At 37.8% G+C, this 10,587-nt stretch overlaps 1 long non-coding RNA gene and 1 pseudogene across 1 annotated transcript; both read left to right on the forward strand.

Annotated features, from left to right (window-relative positions):
* The window catches only part of LOC135223953 (MOXD1 homolog 1-like), a 40,439-nt pseudogene extending 37,615 nt beyond the window's left edge, over positions 1–2,824 (forward strand).
* Positions 2,825–6,612: 3,788 nt separating this feature from the next.
* Positions 6,613–7,270, forward strand: LOC135223573 (uncharacterized). The gene is made up of 3 exons (XR_010316532.1): positions 6,613–6,626; positions 6,780–6,806; positions 7,139–7,270. It is a non-coding gene; the product is annotated as an uncharacterized LOC135223573 (long non-coding RNA).
* The last annotated feature ends 3,317 nt before the right edge of the window (positions 7,271–10,587 follow it).

Genomic DNA, 10,587 nt, shown 5'->3' on the forward strand with positions numbered 1-10,587 from the left:
TCAGGTTCACCTGTTCTACTAAATTTTAATATTGGTCAGGGAACTGATAAAATCATCAAACTTAACTGTAGGAGTAATCTATGATTCTTAAGGATAAAACTTGTAAACATCCTTACAAGGGAATAGCAGTTATGATTTCTCATCGCCATATCGCAAAAAACTCTTGGGGTCGTAATAGGAGAGACATATTACCAACGAACACCCTCAAGGCGTTCAGCTTTCCCCCAAAATTGAATTCCTTGAAGGTCACCTTATTAAACTATATAATAAAAATTACCATGACCCATTTAACTATTCTGGAGATATCCTTTTAACACAAGGGAGAAGCCAACCCTGTACCAACTTCATTGAAGTAGGTAAGAAAAAATAAAACTATATTATAAATGCTGAACTATTTGGTTTCTAAATGTCATCAACAAATCTTCCAGGACCGCCACGCTACTGGCATGATGATACCATTTATCGACAAACAACAAGATATAACGGTAGCTGGAGGATACCAGAACGACACCCACACCGTCCTTCGCTTTTCGCGTCCCTGGAACACCTGCGACGACCCCGAGGACATGAAACTCTCCGGCGACACGACCAGGGTCATCTGGGGCGTACTCTTACCGGATCCTGAGGGCGATATGGATATGGGCATCCACGACCAGAGAGGAACCAAGAGCATCTACCTTCGGGAGCCTAGGTTTTCTCTTCCAACTTTCTCCGAGGATGTAAAGAGCATCGATTTTCTTACTGAAGAAGTGAGTATTTGTGTTTTGCTCTTGAAGGGCTTCAGTCCATAGATAAATATACAAAATTAGTAGTATACAAATCGAGGCTGAGAGCATTTCAGGCCTTAAAATAAAAAATTTCAGCTCATTATTAACGGAAAAGATATGAAACTGCTAAGTAAGTAAAGGTTGTCTCATTATGAGGCAGCAGTCCCACGTTGAAAAATGTTTTCCGTAATTATAAAGTTTTTAATAAGAAAGTCTTAGTAATATCTTAACTCTTAATTATTAATAGATATTCAATGAATTCTCAATAGAAAATTTTGTACGCAATGTTACCTACGCTTGTAACAAAGATTCAACTGATTCTATTTATTAACTCTCTAACCCTAAACAGGTAAAGTTACCAGATCATTTAGACACAATATACTGGTGCCAAATATATCGGATTCCAGGTCTAGTGACTAAGAATCACCTGATTGGGGTAAGATGCCAAACTGGTTAAACAGATTTCCTTAACAACTAATAAAACTCTTTTTACGAAATAGGAGTGTCTTCCACTCTTAAAACTGACATGTACTTACATTCATATGTATTCCAGGGTATGCTTTCATATGTTTACGTGATTTTGTCAGAAAACACTCTTGTTTAATCATTATAATTAGTAACCTAAACACAAGAAACACATACCCACCTCTCACTCCCTTTGTATATATATATATAGTATATATATAATATATTATATAATATGATATAGATATAGATATATTAGATATAGAATATAGATATAGATAATTATATATATATATATCTTATATATATATAATATATATATATAAAATATATATTCACATAATACAGCAATGTATATATGTATATATACACATAGTACCCATTTATATGTATGATTAACACGTAACTCGTTTATCACACATCACCACAAGTGAAAACATTGGAGACTGTGTGTAGGTCCTGACCAGTTTCAGTTTAATTTCAAGCCATTCGACAAAGAACTGACATATAGCGGCAGAAATGAAACATTTTTTTATCAATTGAACTCTCTGCCAGGTCGTTCGCTCTGTCAGCCCTGGTAGTGGACGGGGCACATTAACTTCACCTGAACCGAAACTAGCTCTACCGCGAATTTTCCATTTTAAGCTGCCATAGGTGGGAAGCTCTTAGTAATGTAATTACTGGGCAAGTTAAATATACAATATATATACTATATAAAGCGGCAGTAAAGACTGACGTTAACAACCTTTTTTGAGACTGCAAATCCACATCTGGTAGTTGTCAAAAGAGGGGTAAAACATTAGTGCTAGTGGTTAGAAATTACAATCTATACGGAATAGTACCGAATAACAGTTCGTATGTTTGTCGTTACCGTTTCTTGAGTATATATTGTGATTTTTTACCACTAGCTTTATTGAGTTAACTCCTCTTTGACAACTGTCAGATGAATCCTCACCTGACAGTTGTCAAAGAGGAGTCAACTCAATAAAGCTAGTGGTAGAAATTACAATATATATATATATATATATATATATATATATATATATATATATATATATATATATATATATTGTGATTACTACACTATGTATCAGGCCTCCGTTGACGGTTTGTAAATCAAGTTGAAACCGGTCAGGACCTACACCCAGTCTCTCATTTTTACACCTGTGGGAATGTGACACACATATATTTATATGTAAATGTGTATGTGTATACAACAGATATATATATGTATGCATGTATGTATGTATATACATATATATAGTATTATATAAATGTGTATATTATATATACGATATATATTATGTAACGCTGTGAATGTGTACACAAATATAGATAGATATTTTAAGTTAAGAAGCTAAATTAAGGGTTCCATGACTTAATTGCAGTACACCCCAGTAATTCAAAATGGCAACCACGAGCAAGTACATCACATCCTCCTGTACGAGTGCCACGTGAACGAAAGCTCTGTGCATTACGAGCAGTGGCTCATCGCCGGAGGACGGCAATGCTTGACTGCCAATATGCCCACGTCCTGGTATTACCCCTGCAGTCACACTATCATTGCTTTGTTGGCAATTGGTCGAAGGTGAGAACTGGGGATAATATGATAACATGTATCGAACGAACGTGTTTATTTGCGCTCAGTTGTTTCAGGCAATGGGAATTTTCTCTAGTCGTGGGTAGCGGTTTGTCTAATTGACAAAATATTGTATTTAATGCCTGAGAGCGCGCAACAAAAGATGTTACTATCAATCCAAACATACATACAAGTACTTATGGTTAATTCAAAAGTTAACAGTCTTACATCGAATGTGCACGTTTAAATAAGCCTTGGCATACCGGTTCATAACGATCGTTATTCAAAATATGCATTATTTCTTGCTTTAGGATGCTGCTATTAGCTAAAAGAAATGATGATAAGTTTTTGTAACAGTGACTGGTGGCCTTCAAAGTTTCTATGGGTCATTTACATAAAATGTTACAAAAACTCATTCATGTGAGGGTTAATAATTAAAAACACTTAAAACGATAATTACTAAAACGAGCCATCTGTTGTAGGTGGGATTTAAATTTTATTCATTACAGGCGAGCTTTTCCCTGAACACGTAGGCCTGCCCCTGGGAGAGGCATATGGAGGTGCGGACTACTACATGATGCAAATTCACTATGATAATCCGAAACTCAAAACAGGTGAGCATTTCTTGTCAAACTTTGATAAGAATCCTAGTGACTCAAATATTTTACCGACAATCGTACCTTTGAGTTTGCAGAATGAGAAACTGGGTCATTTATATTTCATATATTGATTGGTACAATGCCTTCTTTCTGTAAGAATGAACGAATTCTGCAATTTTCATACTACAAGGTCAGAAACTCGATTTGTATTAAAGACCGCGATTCATTCACAATTTGAATAAGAACTCCTCGTTATATGAGGTTTCCAAGAATTATGTTTATATCATAAGTTTTAGCACACTGACTATTATTCTCCTATGAGATTCAGGGCCTCTGTAACACGGTTTTTTCGCAATAACTTTTTATCTATGCATTTCATAAATATAACTCTTATTCAGAATACATATTATATCAACACATAAATTTTGAGTGTATTCTGCACTACGTAGGTTGAATAAATTTGGTGGTACTTATAATGTAAAAGTGACCTTTTTTGAAGAGGGGCCAAACTTACTCAGAGAAAAGGTTTCGAACGCACTCGTTACGTAACTTATGACATCATTTCTTCCCTGTTTTCTCGATGGATGATTGGCTATACGTAATGAAAGGCTAAACCTCTGGCAACAATGACATATCAAATTTAAATACAAGCAAAGCAGTACACCTTTATGAACTCTGGAACCTCCCCACTGATAATTGTCATAATGAACAAACCAACAAAATATGTTAATAAATACAAAAACACTTCGATTATTAGTCTAATTCCCAAAATAAGTTTCCAAAGAAAATTACAGTCTACTTTATAGGCTCACAATCAGATTGACAAGATGTAGGGAATAGTTGGTAATTACCAAAAACATAGTAGACAAGCTTGATTTGATAAGTTATATCCTATGTCAAGCAATTTTATTTATTGGCTATCTACCTATTTACTGAAAAAAAATAGCCCGTACCGTATATTGGCGTTTTAAACCTTTCACCAATAATTATCGTCAGAATGGTGACTTCATGAGGCTCCACCCACTTTCGCCTCGTTATAATTCAGGATAACACTGAAGGCTACCATGGGCATTGTTGGATTAGAAAATTTAACTTCTGGCTATAAAAAACTAATTTCTCGAGTAGTTGTAAGAAGTGCTAAATGATCCTCAAGGATCCCAGCAGTTGGTCCTAAACGTTTAATTCATGTATATTACTGCTATACTGTTGCGGCACTACTGATACAGTAGTATTACTACGCTAGCACTGATACCCGTCCACATCTATGTATCGTTCCGCCATTCATAAAGTCTCTGGGTTTCAGAGCCGATGGCATTTCTGTCTGGTGGATGGGCGGGGCAACATTTAGTCAAGAGGTGTTTGTTACCTTGCTTACGTAATGAATGTTTTTCGACTCTTGGCTCGTAATCATTGGCCGTGGCGTCGGCTAGTTCATTTTTACTCTATAAAATCAAAACCATCGTTTAGGTTATTGAATAATGCTGACAAAATTTGTGTGTGGTTGTAAAATATACATATGTCAAACTTTCAGCTACATCCGATGCTTTGACAAGGAGCAAAGTCCAAAAAAACCGTGTTACAGAGACCCTGAATCTCATAGTAGGTCCATTTTGCTCATAGCTTTTTTCCTGTAATTTTTTTTTATTTTTTTTTTTTGGGGGGTAAAAAGTCTACAAATATTCAGTTAGGGTAAAATCCCAATAACACCAGAGAAAGGCAAAGTGTTGTTTCACGATTTTTTTAAAAACAGCAGTGGTAGACACTCAGGCCTGCGGCTCTACTATACGGACCAAACGAGGGAATTAGACGGAGGGTCATTATGGTGGGGAGTGACGTTGAACCAACTATGATTATCCCTCCAAGACAACACTGGAAGACAACCGTATTTGCTCTGGGGATTGTACCCAGGTGGGAGACTCCCGGGTTAACTGAATGATTACAAATAAAATTACTTGATAAAATGTAGGATGAAATACTGAAAAATCTTGACCTACAAAAGCGTCCTTGATTTTTACGACTCAAATCTTGACACTTACGTAACCAAATCACTCACGTTTTTTAGAGTCTCCCAAAGGAGGATGGAATAAGGATTTTCCAAGGGCTATTGCACGCACATCTCTTAGGACGAGCCATCGCTGTCAGACACATACGAAACGGAGTGGAACTTCCGAACAGTATTTAAGGGTGAGTCATGATATCATGCTGAAGGACTTTTCAGATGGAAATTTATCTCTGAATGCTTGCAAATCAACATTTATCTCTTTTAATCATCTGCAGCCAAATTTTTCTCTCAAAATAATTCCATATAAAAAATTTTGCGTTTATTAATAATTTCAGCTTTAAGAGCACTCTTTCAGAATATATAATTTATTTTTTTGCTAATTTCAATTCATCTCACTGTATACTTTCAGGATTTCTTTCCAAAATGTTATCACACAAAAAATTCATTATTTATATTAGTACTTTCAAATCAAACTGCTTACTATGAATTCTGTTAATCATTATCTCAATGATCCTCGCAGATATGAACTACGACTTCAACTACCAGCAACAAAGGGTCCTGAAGGAGGAGATGGTCGTCATGCCGGGGGACACACTCATTGTCGAATGTGACCACGACTCCACAAGGAAAGCCATCCCTACTTTTGTTAGTATGACATTTTTTGTATATATCTCTCAGGCACTTTCAGAAATTTCCACAAGTAGCTATGTCAAAGCCGAAAGTAGTAGACGTTGGGATCTAAGGCCCTGTATATGTAGGAGGAAATAGTATGAAATATTTGTCTTATATGTTAGTGGCTTAAAATGCCAATGTGTGAGTGTTCGAGAGCAGATACTCTGAGGACTAAAATCCCAAACTTTAGCATACCGAGAAAGAGCTTTGACAGATCCCTTGAAAAAAAAAAAAACTGCCACCTTCCCAGCATCCGTAATTTTGAGTGTAATGACGAGCAACCCGGAGTCGTAGATTTTCTGTCCTTGTGCGAGAACTCTTCATAATCGTTACCGGAGATAATAATGCTCCAACTCGGATCATTACTGACAGTATCTCTCTCTTTTGAAAAAGGGAGGCGAGGATACTGACGACGAGATGTGTTTGGCTTACTTCACTTATTATCCTCGCATGCAAATTTCCACGTGCCTCTCGTTTCCCACGGTTTCTCAAATATATAAACCTTTGGGCGTTCAGAGGTCTACTTCGGAGGATAAGGGCTCGTAAGTAAGAGTTTTTGCTTAGATCAGGATATAGAAATAGAAGCATATCTCATGGTAATATACAGATAAATGTTTCATAACTCCATGAAATAAATGAAATAAATCAGTGAAGAATTTATGTTTTAAAATAACATACTATATTTGTTCTTTAAGCGGGAAAATGTTTCCACTAACAGATGGGTACGTATCAGTTTCTATCCTTTGTTTTTGTGTCACCAAACAATATTAACTCTAGTTGTTAATGAGAATATCTTGAGATAAAATGAAGATGTGAAGATGTAATATTGTTATGTCCTACACTTACAAGCCAACACATACATACATACACATACATTATATGTATATATAATATATATATATATATATATATATATTATATATATATATATATATATATATATATATATTACATATATTATTATATATATGTATCATATCGTATTCTGTGCACGAGTGCATGTATATTGCAGTAATCTATAACCTTTTTTCTTTTTTATACTATTTTCTTACAGGTATACAGGTATGGATACAAACCGCATCAAAGAAATGGACAAGAAGTTTTTGGAGAACCCATCTGGAGATTTTCAAGAGCTTGATATATCGTTGGCATTAAAAAGAATTGTAGCAAAGAGTCCCAAAGGGTAGCTATTTTTTTTTATCACGGTTATTTCTATGTATTCTCATCTATCCATCATATTTGCGCCCCATGTACTTATCAATAATTCGATTTGGCAATTTGAAAGTTTATGCAATACATCTAGTAAAAAAAAACTATTAACAAGCTCTTTGAAGATTCGAGTCTGGATAGATGCAAATAGGACCTTAGTCAGACTGCCCCATGAACTCTGTTCCGCCTGACCAGGGAAGGAAGATCTACCCACAGGGAAAAACCTGGTCTCAGCTCATCTCCAAGAGGTAATATGACTTGAATTGAAATTGAAACCCGAATCTGTTCACACTGGAGGTTCTCTGCTTGGAGAAAAATGAGAGAGAAAACATGCCTTTTTTCTCCATGAAGAATTTACACTAGGGCAGAGGTCTCGTCCAGAGAAAACTACTGCTGTCCATGTGTAAACTAAGGTCAATAATCATTGAAACCCCCAAGAGAGTACTTACAGCTCCCAACATGTGTAAGAAGGTTCCATTTTCCGGAGAGCACGACCGTAAGCTTGTGGTTCCATCGTGGATTCATCAACCAAATCCAATGGTGGAAAATAGAAGACTGATGTCAAGTCCAGAAAGAAGGTAACTGAAGAGAGAGAGTGCTATCATGAAGACCTATAACGTTGCAGAGATGCCTAAGCAAAGGTCCCCGAACTAAGAAACTCTGACCCAAAAGATGGGCCTTTATGATGTCTCCATGATGTGGACAACCGAGAGGCTCACCAGCTGCTCAGCAACCACTGAAAATTAAGGAGCAAGAGAGGGTGCCCGGGAGCCAGAGCACTTTGGCACCAGCAGGCGCTCGGTCACATCATCTGAAACGTTCTGGAGAAAGCCACTCGAAGTTGTCCCAAAGAAAGTGCAAGAAGGCACAGATTCCCTGACCTTCTTACGCGGCATCTGAGGGTGTGGGAGACACGTCCACAGCAGACCGTTTTTAATGGTTTGATTTCTCAAGTATTATACCCTGTTCAGGCTGGGAGCCTCTGAACTACAGGAAACACTGTGCACATCTTGGGAAGACACCTTTCCACTGGCTGTCAGTTGTCACCTGGGATTTACTACAGTGCGACTGAGAGGCCAACTGCCAGAGACCCCTTAGCCAGCCAGAATATTTCCTCCTAAGGGGGAGGGGGTTATGACAGGGACTATAGGTTTAGGATGGGCCGGCAAGCCACCACCTCCATGAAGACTGCTTTTTCAGTGGCTGTCTGGCGAGACCTGGATTAGAAGCTCGATTGAGGGCAACTAACCAGAAGGGGGAGAGTGGGCAAATTTTCTCGGACTCCCTTGGATCGCCAGTAAGTCTCCTCCTAGGTGAAGCGGAGTATGACCAGGGCTTTAAGTTCTAGGATGTCTGAAGAGCTACTAGCCACCTACTCCATACACTTCCATGAAGATGCCTTTCTATAGGGTTGTCTGTTTGATATCTGGGAATATGCAAACAGGTTTGACAGAGGAGGCAATTACCCGGGTAATTCCCACGAGTCTCCCTGGAGGTTCAGTATGACTTCTCCCAGGTGTGGGGAGGTCTAGGAGAGCTGGCAGGCCAGGTAGTCACCTCCTCCACTACACAACATTTACTTGGAAGTATTATATCTCTTAACCCAGACACAAGACTTGCAATGGTATGGGTAGGAAGCAAGGGAGCCAGGCATGGAAGCAAGTGGATAACATCATAGGGCTGGTAGTAGTAGGAGGAGGAAATAGATATATGCTGACTGTTCACTTTGCTTGGTTTATGTAGAGCCCTCTCACGGGGATGAATCCCTCTGGCGGGCTCTTGTACATTTCCAAAATAAGGTGCTTCTTATATTTATAACTGCCTTCTAGTTTATGTCTCATGGAAGCTCTGGAGCTTATGGGCGCTTTGGCGCTCGGGCCACTGGTGCCTCTGTTAAGGGAGCTTGTGGACACTTAGGTACTAATGGGAGCTTTGGCGCTTATGCACAAGCTGGCGCCAGATGGTAGATAGTGCTATCGTGCGCCATCTGAGCGCTCGTAGGATGAGCTGGCATCATGCTGAAGTGAGAGCTTCTGGTTGCTGGAAGAGAGGAGTGTTCACAATCTCCACTTCAACTTTGATGCGTGCCCTCCTTGTAAAGGAGACATGAGAAACATCTCAGAAATGTCATCAAAAGTACTGCCGAAGCGAGTACTATCCCAAAGCAATTACTGGGACCAACTCTTGGCCGATGATAACATCATCTTCCATGAGCACCATTTTCTCCTATTACTTTCTGTCTTTACACTTTAATTCTTTGCAAAGGAAAGTGCTAGGGGTTAAAGTAATATAACTTACTGACTGTTAGCAAAAACTAGGTTCGTAAACAAAATACGCAAAACTTTTGGCCCGAAAGGAATGACAAAACATTCCAGAATTACCTTTAAAGCAAATATTGATTGAGGAATTTACGAGTAGACTGTGCCCTGTAACATCATCAACGTAAATATTTTGCCCTAAAAGAATGACATAAGATACAAGAATTCCTTTTAAGGCAAAACTATACTGGTGGATCATACAAAGCCCATGAATGAGGAACATTTATGAATTACTTTAAAGGCAATTGTTTAACGACGTCTAGTGAATTGCCTACTCCCTGTAAACATCATCGATGTAGAAAATTTTGGGCCTAAGCGAATGGTATAAGATACAAGAAATTGCTTTTTAGGACAAAACTATCGGAGCTCCACAATTAGTCTATTAATGACGAATATTCACGAATTATTTTTAAGGGAATTGTTTAACCACATCTAGTGAGCTGCCTACGCCCTATAAACATGACTGATGTAAAGCTTGGCTACATAAAATACAAGATTTACCTTCAATAAAATACAGATTTACCTTCAATAAAATACAAGATTACTTTCCAGGGCTAAACTATATCGGTAACTCGCAAGTAGCCTACGCAAATAAACAGACAAAAGTGTAGCTTTTAGTGTGAAAGAATTACGAAACATTCGAAAATTACTTTGAGGCAATAAAGAGTTGTCATGTATTTTTATACTCGGAAAAGCAACCTTCGAGAATTTAATAATAAAGCAAAACTATATACCGAGGGTTTACGAGTAACGAGGCCTGGTAAACAAAAAAACATAATGCAAAGTTTAGCCTAAAGGACTGGCGAAACATACGAGAACTACTTTTGGGGTCAAACTATTATTGTCGGGTTGCATAGGTAAACAAAATATTAGTTGACGAATCAACACAATAATAACAAAATAGGAAAGAACTCATCCTGAGATTCCATTGAAGATTACTAAATATGCGTTCCAGTGGGAATGCACTCCACTGAAA

This window comes from Macrobrachium nipponense, chromosome 10 (genome assembly GCF_015104395.2).
Source record: "Macrobrachium nipponense isolate FS-2020 chromosome 10, ASM1510439v2, whole genome shotgun sequence".
NCBI lineage: Eukaryota > Metazoa > Arthropoda > Malacostraca > Decapoda > Palaemonidae > Macrobrachium > Macrobrachium nipponense.